This window comes from Electrophorus electricus, chromosome 1 (assembly GCF_013358815.1).
Source record: "Electrophorus electricus isolate fEleEle1 chromosome 1, fEleEle1.pri, whole genome shotgun sequence".
NCBI classification, from domain to species: Eukaryota; Metazoa; Chordata; class Actinopteri; order Gymnotiformes; family Gymnotidae; genus Electrophorus; species Electrophorus electricus.
In genome coordinates this window covers 34,463,105-34,476,439 of record NC_049535.1, presented here as the reverse complement: position 1 = coordinate 34,476,439, position 13,335 = coordinate 34,463,105, and the positions used below count along the sequence as shown (strand labels likewise).

The window sequence follows — 13,335 nt, the reverse complement described above, 5'->3', positions numbered from 1 at the left end:
GATTTTTCAGCATTATAAATTTGGTCAATACACTGTTTCAGGCAGTTTAATATGCGATTTAAAATCAGTTGTAAACCTGCCACTCTAATACATCAGAAAACAGTAGCAGCATTCTGCAACTGATGAGAGTACAATAGTTGGAGTACACATCACAGTTGCTTTGTTTCATTAAAACTCCTGCTTTAAAAATATTTTAGTTAAATAAACCTTTAACTAAGCTAAGCAATTCAAACTACGCTATTCAGAGTATTCCTTAAATAAGGAATGTGGACATGGAGGGGACAGTGTCATTCAGTGATGTTCTGGTCTCTAATAGAGTCTTAGTGGGGAGTGCAATTAATAACACAGTGATACATAAATCCTATTTACCTTTCAACCAATCCAAATACCAGTGGATATTCTTTACTAAGTCCTATTATGTTAACAGTCACAAACAGTTATCTAAAGAAACCATTTCCTAATACAAACTATTCCCTAAACATCTGGGTCCACCAAGTGCAGCAGTGTCTGTTAGTCCCAAGTCTAAACCCAAGTGTCAACACGAGTCTAAACCTGAGTGTAAACATGAGTCTAAACCCAAGTGTAAACACCAGTAATGCAACAATGGAGTCTCTCCCACTCTGTTTTTTTTTTTTTTTTTTTGGGGGGGGGGGGGGGGGGGTCCTCTACTCAGTGGTATCTTTGAATTTCTGTCCAGTTTATGATCCAGTGCTTCTTGCTAAAGTCTTTAATCAGGAGCGGTAGTTCTCATCCTTGTGGATCTTGATAGCGTGGTATCTGGGCATGGTCCTGAAGGATAGTGCCCTTCTGAAGAATTCACACTACACACACACAGAGCACAGTGAGTGCACCACTAAAGACGCAACAGTGCACACTCAGAGAGCACAATGAGTGCACCACTAAAGAGGCCACAGTGCACACTCAGAGAGCACAGTGAGTGCACCACTAAAGAGGCCATAGTGCACACTCAGAGAGCACAGTGAGTGCACCACTAAAGAGGCCACAGTGCACACTCAGAGAGCACAGTGAGTGCACCACTAAAGAGGCCACAGTGCACACTCAGAGAGCACAGTGAGTTCACCACTAAAGAGGCCACAGTGCACTCTCAGAGAGCACAGTGAGTTCACCACTAAAGAGGCCACAGTGCACACTCAGAGAGCACAGTGAGTGCACCACTAAAGAGGCCATAGTGCACACTCAGAGAGCACAGTGAGTGCACCACTAAAGAGGCCACAGTGCACACTCAGAGAGCACAGTGAGTGCACCACTAAAGAGGCCATAGTGCACACTCAGAGAGCACAGTGAGTTCACCACCAGGTCACACTGGGGCTTTTACTGGGGACACAAGGAGCTTCCACTTAACAACCAGCTAAGTTCAGCTTACCTCCCACACTGTATCCATTATTGTGTTTATTCTTTATTATTTGAATAATAAGGTCAGTATGAGAGGTGGGTTTCTCTCCTAAAAATAAATTTATTTTCATTAAGAAAATTATTGAAAGTGATAGTGTAATAAAGTGGATAGAAGTGATGTCTCATACTGTGTGATGCAAGTCATTTTTGAAACAACGCATCAGCCTTAGCCATGGCACTACCAAGATGGCACTTACAAGATGGCACTACCATGATGGCACTACCATTATGGCACTACCAAGATGGCACTACCAAGATGGCACTACCATGCCACTAATAATATCCTAGTAGCAGTGGTCCCATGGCGAGAAACTGACCAGTGATAATGCAGAGCACATGCCAACAGATGGGCTACAGTCTGTGACTGTACACCTACAACATCACTTGATTTGTGTATATACATTTATGGTAGGTGTTTCTAGAAATGTTGGCAGTGAGGGCAAAGGTTTAAATGGAGTGTGGAGAAATAGGTCATGCAGCCTGTAGAGACAGTGAGTCACTTGCAGGAATATACAAATCACAGGAGCCTCTCATGACTTCTGAAAAGAAGAATCTAGAACAGATCTTCACTGAATATGCAAGCAGAATCTTAAACATTTCTTCAGTCTGTAAGCAAAAAAAAAAAAAAAAAAAAGCTAGTGAGGAACTTGAAAGAGTTCAGACAGAAAACGAGATGGTCTTGTGATGTGGAGGAAAAGACCTGACCAATTTTATTTAAACATAGTCATTTTCTCAAAGCAGCCGTACAGAAATCCAGGTTTAAGACAAAAATATATTACAGTGGGTCTGAAACTCCTGAATCAGATATAAAAGACAGAACTAAAGCGAACATCCTGACCAGTGGAAGCAACAGGGAGGTCAGGTCAGGGGTTACCGAGCACCACAGTGAGAGTTTGCTGTGGATCATATGACCCAGCCTGCTGCAGTCTTCTTCTTCTGTGAGTCGGTCTTTATCGGATGACTGCGTTCTCATCTCAGCTTTCTGGGCCTTTGCCTCATAAAGCTCTCTGATACTGGCCCGGGGGTTCAGGCACCAATCAAACACAACAAGAACAGGATGAGCAATCCAGCATAACACAGCAGAACCTGATATTAGAATGAACCTATCAAACCCAGAGAGTCAGGGAGGCATGGTCTGTAGAAACTCTGACACAACATAATGCATTATAATATTCATTTTAGATTTTTAGTATAATCAGCATAGTTGCTTAACTGAGACCGGATCAGCTTCAGCAACTGATTATAGCATAGTAGCATAGCACTGTAGACTAGTGTAGCATTGTAATGTTCAGTGGTTGTTTTTGGCTGTATATTAACTCATGCTTTTCAAATAGATTTGTTATTGTGCTGTTGCAAAGAAAAAAACTTTCAGCGCACAATATCATAATGTCTGTGATGATCCAGTATCTGAATAGTTTTGTTTTTTTTTCTCTACGGGGCTGAGGCAGTAAATTTTGCTCACCTTCCATAAGAGCAGGATGACGAGGCCCAGCAGAACAACTCCAGCCAGCACAGACACAATGACGATCCACAGGGGAACTTCATATGCAGTCTCGTGTTGCCCTGCTGGTGTTATCTCCACTAAAAACTGAGTTATGTTATGTAGCCACTATTGTTTTCCATAGACACAACTGGTTAGAAGTCTAAACGGACGCACTTCTACTTCCAAACAGTTGAGCTGTTAATTGAATATGGTGCTGAGGAAACATTTTTCTCAGGCTGGCAGAGGAAGTGAAGAGACTAATGCAAGGAGTTGTCCACGAGAGAAAGGATATGTTTAAAAATATACTCATTCACATTAGGTGGTCGTAATTTCATTTTATATTCCATTTATTTCTTTACTCTTCTGCATAGTAAAGTCATTCAAGTGTTGTTGCATACAGTATAAGCTGCGTAAGCAAAATTAGCTAGTGTAGCTACATTTGAACAGCCCGTCCCTGGGTCACTGCTAATAGTTTGTCTATTGTCTAAATTAGTTGTCAGGGGCAGTCCCCGACCATAATGGCATATCCCGGGACAACAGAGCAGCGGCTGCTCCAGGGGGTGTAGAAAATGGCACACAAACTAAACTCATTACTTCTATTATGAGTGAAAATATTGTGTCAATTTTTATGTCACAATTTACAGTTTATATTTAGTAATACTATAAAAAGCACAAAAGACAGTATTAAGAATCAGAAGTGAGAACTCTTAATAAAAAGGCAGCTCTTCCTAAAGGCTGATGAACTTAGTCTAAATGGGGATGAAGATTAGGGCAGAAGAAGGACAAAATGGACAAATTACAGAAAAACATGGCAGGGGAAGAAAGACTGTAATCTTTAGTGGTGTCATTTTTCTTTCCGCTGAATATATGTTCACACGGATGAAGCGAAGAGACCAGTTGAATTTTTCAGGTGCATTTTTGATTAAGATTTTGTTTTGAGTTCAGAGCATTTGAAATCAACCCTTAAGATACAATCTTTGCTCATATACAAATCTCTGCATGGTGTTGCACCCCCTTAATGAGCAGTACATTACTACAATCTCTCCATCTCTGCTCTTCACTTTCCTCCTTTAAAGCTCTCTCCTCCGTATTATAAAGCAACCTTCAGTATGGGAAAGGCACTATATAAACTATAAAACTATACAAATGAAACTTAAATTGAATATTATTATTATTATTATTATTATTATTATTAGTGTTCTTGTGAAGAAATTAGAGACTTATACATTTATAGAGACTTATACATACACATATATATATATATATATATATATATATATATATATATATATATATATATATATATATATATATATATATATATATATATATATATATATATATAGGTGGACTTGCTGGTGTGTTTTTGGATCATTGTCCTGCTGCAGAACCCAAGTGCACTTCAGCTTGAAGTCACAAACAGATGGCCAGACATTCTCCTTCAGGATTTTTTAGTAGACAGCAGAATTCATGGTTCCATTTACCACAGCAAGTCTAAAGCAGAAAAACAGCCCCAGACCATCACACTACCACCACCATATTTTACTGTTGGTATGATGGTCCTTTTCAGAAATGCTGTGTTACTTTTACACCAGATGTAATGGGACATACACCTTCCAAAAAGTTAAACTTTGTGTTTACTTGTGTTATCTTTGTCTAATATTTAAATTTGTTGAACGCTGTCCCTATGTCCCTTATTTACACAGATAAATAATATGAAGGTTTAAAGTATTGATACCAAATCAAGATTCGTTGACTGCCTGAGTACTCCAATGTGGCAGAATAACAGAAACCAAAGACTGATAGAGCTAAGGCAGTTTCCAAACCTGCTTTGCTTTGCCCAAAGAACATTCTGATGAAGAGGAGAGGAGGAAGAGTATGGTGTGTGTAAAGGGATTTGAGCAACTGATCTCCACAGGTACGCTTGGACCATCAGCATGGCCAGGTTGCTCATGTTGCGTAACAGACAGCTAAAGGTCTGACATCACGCTCCTCCTCTTCCACAGCTCTGCAGGAGGATGTGGGTGAAGGGGAATCACTGAGTAGTGAGCATCATATCATGTCAAGGTCGCTGCATACCAGTGCTGAAAAGATGTGGAAAAGTCTTATGTCTGAGCAGGTTGCCTAGCAACTAAACAACAAAATGGTGGAGTGACTGATGAACTGACCAAGGAAAATCTCTTACGGCCGCCCTGCAGGTTAAGAGAGGGTTGTGTGACTGAGTGGACAGACTCAGGAGAGCCTTCATCCTCCCTCTTCCTCCGCTCCTTCTGACGCTCGGACACCTAGCAACAGCACATTTGTAGGAGTGTCATTGTGCTTTGGACACACGACAGTAAAGAATGTTGACATTTCAAATTATGAGACTTTATTGTTAGATGCATCTTCAACCAATATGATCAGGAAATATGTTTATTAAGGAGACTGTTGATTTGTGTGTGACTCATGTTTTTGTTTTTTTTTGTTCTGGACTGAAGACCTGCCACTCATCATGCCTCTGTGTGTGGGTTTTGGGTTCAGTTGGGAAATCCAGTACTCTATGAAATCAGAAAGAAACATTTCTCCTGTCTCACCAGTAGGTTGAGTGGGTTCACAATGTCTCCCGGTGGAACACAAACGGAGTTTGAGGTGCTCGTCATCTTGATTTCTGACAGGTACAGAAGCGACTTCCCATTCTCCACCTCACTGGGCCACTCAAAGTCCACCTGCAGATGACCCAGATCCTCCAGAGGTTTCCCTTCCACATTCACCTGCAGACGAAAGAGGTCACAGCCAGCTGCGCATGGAATCATGGGGAATGCAGTCTATGGCTCTATTACAATGACTACATGCTGGAGAACCGATAAAACCGGAGCGAAAATGAAAGGCAGTGGTTTAGAGCACAAAGCCCCAAAACATACAGTCTCTGTCTCTAATTACACAGACTGGAGAACAGCGCCACCATGTGGCAGCAGAATCTGGAAACATCAACTTGCTGAGGTTGTTTCTTAAGCAGTAACAGCAGTTACCCACCGTAAAGATGAACTTCACTGGGCTTCCGATATTACTGGTGGATTTCATGGCTGATTCACCCATGACCTTCCCACTGAACTCAGTCTGAACACACACACACACACACACACACACACAGAGCACAGCAGGTTAAACAGCAGAAGCCCAGCCCCAGCCGGGAAGTGAGGAGACTTAGATCCGGGATGAAGGACATTTTACTAGGGTAAACAAATACAGACCTGATGATATGTAAATGTTAGTGTAGTGAGGTTTTGTAGAATTAAATTATTAGTCAGTCCTTCACTCACACTTGAATAAATGTCTGTAATGTGAATCATCAGGACTTTGGTCACAGGTGTTAAATCATTCTGTATACATAGTCTGCACAGAGAATATAGGACATCAAATAAGACATAAAATAAGACATTTAACAAGACGGTATCCAGTTTACACAGAATAGAAGTGCGGCTCCCTAGAAAAGCCCACGTAGCATCTCCTAACCCTTACATCCTTGTGCTTCTGTACAAAAACAAACCCCTGAAAGTGATGCCACTCATCAGGACACACGGTGGTAGAACTGCGGGAACAAAGCTGTGCTGGAGCGATTTTAGAAATGGGGACATGGGAGACACTCATGTCAAAAACCCGAGAACACAGGTCATTTCTTGAATGTCTAACACGGTCCTGGACGTCTCAGAGATGACTGTACTGTCCACCTGTCACAAAGGACCAATGAAGTTACCACAGAAACATCTAATAAACTCAGTTCACATGTGCTTGTGGTTTTGTGTGATCGTACTGCAGTGTCTGACTGATAGTAAAAGGCTGTCCCAGCTCACACAGAACAGCTGTGCTATGAAAGGGGCACACAGTCTCTGAATAATTACCAAGAGAAATATCATTTCATTCTATAGGAGTATAGGAGTAAGAATTAAATTCTGACATAAAGAACAATGTTTCATTCTGCAAGAGTAAAAATAGCTCAACAGCTTAAAACTTCACCGCATTTTGTATTGTAACCCTGACCTGATCATAACCCCTAAATCCAAGCGCTGGTTTCACCAAAGATCGGAGTATCTGAGGGAGGGTGGAATGGTGATGTTGAGAACAGCATTGTGGGCGTCTTCTGCTGGTCTCTCTGCAGTGGGAGCGTTGGTCACTAACCAGCAGACTGAGTTTCTTGATGCTGGAGTCATAGAGCAGGACCTGCTGGCCGTCCCGGCTACACACACACACACACACACACACACACACACACGTGCGCGCGCGCACACACACACGCAATGTTACGGCTACCACCGTTTTGTATTCGTTTTGTGCCTCTTTGATTTCAGTTGTGTGTTGCAGGTCCTCCCAGGAGATGGTACTGCGACAGGAGCACCAGCACGTGGCTGGTTCTTTGTGTGACTGGCCAAATAGGATTGAGAGCTGACTGGTCCACGGTCTCATTAGCTGCTGGTTAAACATGCATGTTGAGACTGTACTGTTGCCCCGGGGTGTCTTGAGCGGTAGACTCCACATGGTCACAGGTCTTGTAATATGTTCTTCAATAGGGCCTTATGACGGTAAAGTGTACTTGGTAGGTTCTTTCAGTAGGGCCTGTTACAGGCTCCTCTAATAGGGTCTTAAGAGACAGTCGCTGGCTTTGTAAGAAGCTTAGGGAGGTTCTGCTTAGGCGTTACCCAGAGTGCTATAAGAGGTACCGGCTTCATACGAATCGTTGTATGTGCACTGAGGTGTTTATATTCTGGTCCTTCTTTGGGAGCTGTAGGGATGGGGGGCTGCCTTCTTTTTCCCCTTTCTTCTATTTTGCTGTTAGTGAAGTTATGCTGTATTTTTCTTTTCTTTTGTCTTTTTGTTTAGGGAAGTGAGTTTCCGGCAGGTCATTTGCATGGTTATGCCGGCTTACGCCCACCCTGACGTTCTCCTGATTTTGTGGTTGTGTGATTGAATATTTAATCATAAAAGTGATTAATCTTATTGCAATTTTTGCATCGCTGGGTGTTTTCTTTATGTTGTGTCCTATTGGCCTCAGACCATTGAGCCAGAACCACAGGGTCATAATACACACACACACACACACACACACACACACACACACACACACACACACACACACAAAAACACACACATACACAAACAGATACATACAAACGCATGTGCACGGAGCAGACATTGGACCTTAGAAGTCACTTGAAAACATCAAACATCAACTGAAAACATCATAAGTAGAGGGTAGCACAAATCTAACACACAGTTGCTAGCTACTACTAGCTCCTTCCTGAAGCAGAGGTCGCGGTGTGGACGGATCAGCTTCGCTGAGGTCATCAGAAGGTGACGATTCTTACACTGGGAAAATCTCCTGCTAGTGGGGTGTGGGCTGGCCAGGGCGCGTCTCTCACCTCCGTCCTCTCCGTGAGCGCCTCCTGCTGGCTGATCACGGGAAAGGCATCCAGACTCTGCAGCTGCTGTGGAGAACTGGGCTCAGGCTCGTACAGGGACACGTTGAGAGAGAAGGAAAGAGGTGCAACTTTGTCCCGGACTGGCTTCTACAGCAAGGAAAACAGATCAGCCCCAGACACATACTGCTCATAGTCCTCCCAGACTACAATCATAAACATGAGTGACTGTGGAGATACTGCGAGCTACTCACAAAGCTAACCACATGAGAAACAGCGCACTGTCAGGGTATGAGGATATTCTGCAGAGTCTACAAAGTGTGTGTGTATTCCTGTGTATAGGTTTATTGCAATGGTATATATCCCTGACTGCAGGGGCCAGTAGCCTGTCTGACCACCACTCCAAGGATAAGAGTCTGACAGTCCTCTGATTGCATGGACAAGTAACCAGTGTGGCTGTTCTTATTGTTGCTAAGGAAAACGACAAAGCTGACGGATGACCGGCGAAGTAGATCGGCCTCTGCGGTAAACTTCACAGCTACAGGAAATCAAGGCCTTTAGCTCAGTGTTACGGGGTGTTCATTTAAATGTCCATTGATGTAAATGTCATTCAGTCATCATGCAGTGTGCAGTGTCTAGTCTGTGTCTAATGACAGAGCCTACCAAAGGGCAGAACCTATTGTAGTTGGTCCAGTAATTCATTATGTGTCTATATGGCTTGCTTGTGTGTCTGTCCACATGTGACTATCTTACTGTGTGTCTGTGTGTGTGTGTCTCTCTGTCTATCTCTGTGTGTCTGTCTGTCTGTTTCAGCACATGAGGTTTATAGGATTACTTGCTAATGTTCTTCCTGAAGTTTAAATAATAAGGTTTAGTAATATTAGTGTCCTTATTAGTGTAGTTACTAGTACACATTAAGAACCTGACGTGCAGGATTCATGTACATAATGATGTTACTTGGAGTAAATTTACAAACTCCTACCAGGAGTCGCAGTCATTAGGGTCAACAGTAGGGGGCGTCACAGTGAAAGTTTTCTTTAGGTGGATCACCGGACGGGCCCTGTTAAGACAGGAGGAAAACTTGAGGTGTAAAACATAAATAATCAAATAAACCGCAGCAGCCGTAATAGGATAAACTACCACTGATATTCTGGCCAACATGCAAAACAGAAAACTGCTGAAACACAGAGAGACTTACCTTAGCAAGGCCACACGATCATCTAAGGATCCAACCACAACATCAGGATAGCTGTTCCTGTCAACATCCAGGCCCCCACTGATGGAGTAGCCAAATGTCCGGAAGCCACCATTAGTAATGTCTTTCCCCTCAATCACCTACAACCACAGAAAGGTTTAGAGGGAAACCTTTCATGACCGTTACCTGAGCTTGGGTTTGATCTTATATGGTCAACACGGCTAGTTTTCTCTACAGGTTTTCTCTACTACATTTGCAGGCTTCTAAAGATGACTGAAAAAAAGCTTTTTCTTACCTGACTAGGTTTGTTCGAAATGCCAGTTTGGCTGCCCATCTATACACAAACCCTGCCTGAGCCATAATAGGGTGCACCGACTGCAAAGTCTAATGGGACAAAGTTTTCATGTTATGTAAAATTGTCACCACCAGTTGGCAGCAGAGCACAATACTACAGTTTGAGAGTAGCTCTGTTCTATTTATGGAAACTGCCGTTTGACAAAATCTACAAATCACAGACTAGGTAATTTTTTTAAATGAGTTTATATATTTGAATAAATGTTTTGCAACAGCATATTATTTCGGAAGCAGCATTATTGAGATCCACAACAGCAAAGCTACTACCACAATAGGAGCCGACCTGCTCCCCCTCCAGAGGGAACTGCTTCTGTAGCTCAGGAAGGCTGTTCTCCTTCCTGACGTAAATCAACGACTCCATCAAACATCTGCTGAAAATGCAAACAAAACCAGCTGCTTCATCAAAACTTCTTTCCAATTTGAATTAAATAGAGTAAAGATAGTAGCAGCAGTATCACAAGACACTTGAAAAACGTGACATCTTAATTTGCAGTTGTGAGCAATTCAAAGTATAAACATAGAAATCTTTACCCATATATATATTTCCATCATTAATGTCTGGAAACTTGGTCTCCTGAGTGTCATACATGTCGTCAGGGTTTCTGTAAATCACAAATGAATTTCCTGGAGAACAAGACAACACAGTTATGAAGGGAACCCACAATATTTACTGAACCATTGAAATAATGATTGACTAGGCTGGTTTAAATGAGAAAAAGCCTTTTTACCTTGCCAGTTATAGCAGCCAGGAGCACCTGCGATGACCTCTGTCTGTGTGATAGTAGCTGAGATCCCCATGTTGCACATGCCTTCTCTAAGATGGTTGGTGTTGGGGTCACACACTTCATTTTTCAACTGCCACTGGTCATCTCCATCTGGGTCCAAGGTCAAGTCATTCCCGGCTATGTAACACCTCCCAATCATGCGTAGGTTTGTACCCCTGTCCATGTTTCTTGTCTGGGTAACAACACAGTGTAAACCTCAATACCTGTTAGAAGCCCCAGAAGAAACAATTTGTAAAATAAGACAGAATTTAGATTGCAACTGAGACAGTTACATTACATGAGCTGACTAAGTTTGCTTGTATGCAGTCTTTAGGGTTTGTGCTGATTGGACGAGCAAACATATCTCCAGTCTCATTGGCTGACAAAAATAAGGTTCTGCTCTTTCCTTTGGGGCCCCTACAAGCAGACTGAAGCAAGTGAATTTTCTGCATTCTGAAACAGGTGAATCTTACTAAAGGAGACATTTGGGCAGTCACCTACTAACACAGAACTCCTAGATTAGTAGTCTAATCCAGGGTTTATGAAAGCATGAACTACTTTCTGACTGTAACATCTGGTTATAATATGTTGTATCATATGATGTTTTATTTTGAAAATGTTTCTATCTTAACTACCTCATTAATAAATAACACCATATAATAAAACACTACTAGGACTCTCTGGAAAAGTTTGTGTTCAGATGGTTTTTAAAAGGAGAGGGACCTGCAAGCACAAAGATGTAATCGAATAGAGTTCCAGAGTAAACAGCATCCACCTATAAATTTATTATTTACATGAAATGGTCATAAAACAACAATGTGAAACACCGTATTGCCTTTTTTGACAGTCTGAAATTCTCCAATTCCTTTCACACAAACAAATTAGTTGAAATGAATAGAAGTACATTTAGATTAGTAATGGTGTATTTAAATTAGTAGAGGCATATTTAAATTAATAGAAGTAAATTTAGATCAGTAATGGTATATTTAAATTAGTAGAGGTTAATTCAGAAACTAGTTAGGCGCTTGTATTTATATCCTAAGAATATCTATATTTAACTGAACCAAGGGAAAGATAGCTGGTAAATACTGATCATTTTATGTAGGCTAAAAAGCTATGAAAATACAGTAGTAGTAGTAATAATACATTTTTCCAGCACTGAAAGTATACTCCATATGTAAACATCTATATATGTGTAGTTAATTGCATGTAATTTCTTGCTTTCATAGTCCAACGTGCTACTGAAAAGGTGTACTTAACAGTTGAATTCATAAGCTCTCATTTTTATGCACAAAAGGTGAGACATTTTCTCTTTCGTGAGGTAATTTGTCTGAGAGCAGCTACCAAAGCGTTGTAAGATGGTTTTGGCATGTTTGTGTGTGCATGACAGAATCATTTAAAGTAAATGACGGTTTAAATACCATCCTTCAATGAATTAAAAGTGCAACTGCATCAAGTAAAACAAAGTACAAAGATAAGAGTCCAGGAGCATGACCTCCTAGTAGACACCAGGGCCACTCCATCTGCCCACTGATGTACGACATTTCAAGGACTCTCTGGTTTTTCACAAGTCCCAGTCTGTTTGTCTGAAGGTGGGAGAGACAGTTGCAACAGTGTCAGTGTTTATAGGCAAAAACAACATTGGTTTTTATGCACAGACATTCTGTCCCTGTTAGAAGTTGATGCCTGTTGGAGAAAAACATTCCTGTACCAGATCTGCAGAACGAGTTCGCATCTTTTGTTTCTACATTTAAAAATGGGCTTATCACTGACAGGCTGACTCAGTTGGAGCACACGTGGCGTGTCACCATCGTTCCAGACATTCTTTTTCTTCTCTTTTTTATTTATTCATTGGCTCCTGTTCTACAGTGAACCAGAGATGCACTTGCTGTTTGTCGTGCCGACACCATGTGGCCTGCATGACTTCACCTCTTTGGGAGACAGTCTAAAAGATTAGCTGATTAAGTAATTAATTGGTATATTTAATTGTCTTTCTATGCCATGATTTAGATCTGTAACGGGACGCATCACGTGGTACGTGCTGTGGGACTTGTTAATTGACTGTTTTGCCTGACTGCCCTCTTGTTTTGCAGGCTTGTTCTGAGACACCTGCACGTTGTTCCCACGCCATTGATCTGTGTGTATTTAAACCCGTGTGTGTGTAGAGAGGGTCGCCGGGCATCGTTTAGTGTTCGTGTTAGTAGTAACGTTTATGTGCGTGTCCCTTATTCACGCTCATCGTTCATCGTCTATCATGCTGCACTGGTTTGTTTTATGTGGGTGTCCCTGGACAATAAAAAGAAGTATGGTGATGAAACTGTGTTGTACATTCAACTTGACAAATGCATAGTAGTAGTAGGCAGAGATTTAGTAGTTGGGCTCTCCAATGCTGGTGTGGGTTTGATGTTTTTGGTACCAGTAGGTGATGTTAAATAGCTCAGGACCTTCTCTGAAATACACCTTGAACCTGCCTCCATCTGCTCATCATTCTCTTCATTTGTCTTGAAAACAGAATGCAATGTCCCCATATCAATAAACATCTTTTTGTCTTATAAGCTAAATATAGCTTAATAAATCAACAGAAGCACCTTGTTGAGACACCCGAATGTGCTGGAGTCTTTTTGAATAGTGGGGTTGTATACAACCTTAATCACATTTCAATATTATGTTTTTTCTTTTTAGTATGTAGCTTGTGGGTAAGACCAGCACTAACTGGGTTCAACGTTGTTGTCACTA

General features: G+C 41.6%; 1 pseudogene; it reads right to left on the bottom strand.

Annotated features, from left to right (window-relative positions):
- Positions 1-731: 731 nt before the first annotated feature.
- On the bottom strand, positions 732-12,845 carry LOC113588774 (annotated as a pseudogene).
- Positions 12,846-13,335: the final 490 nt, after the last annotated feature.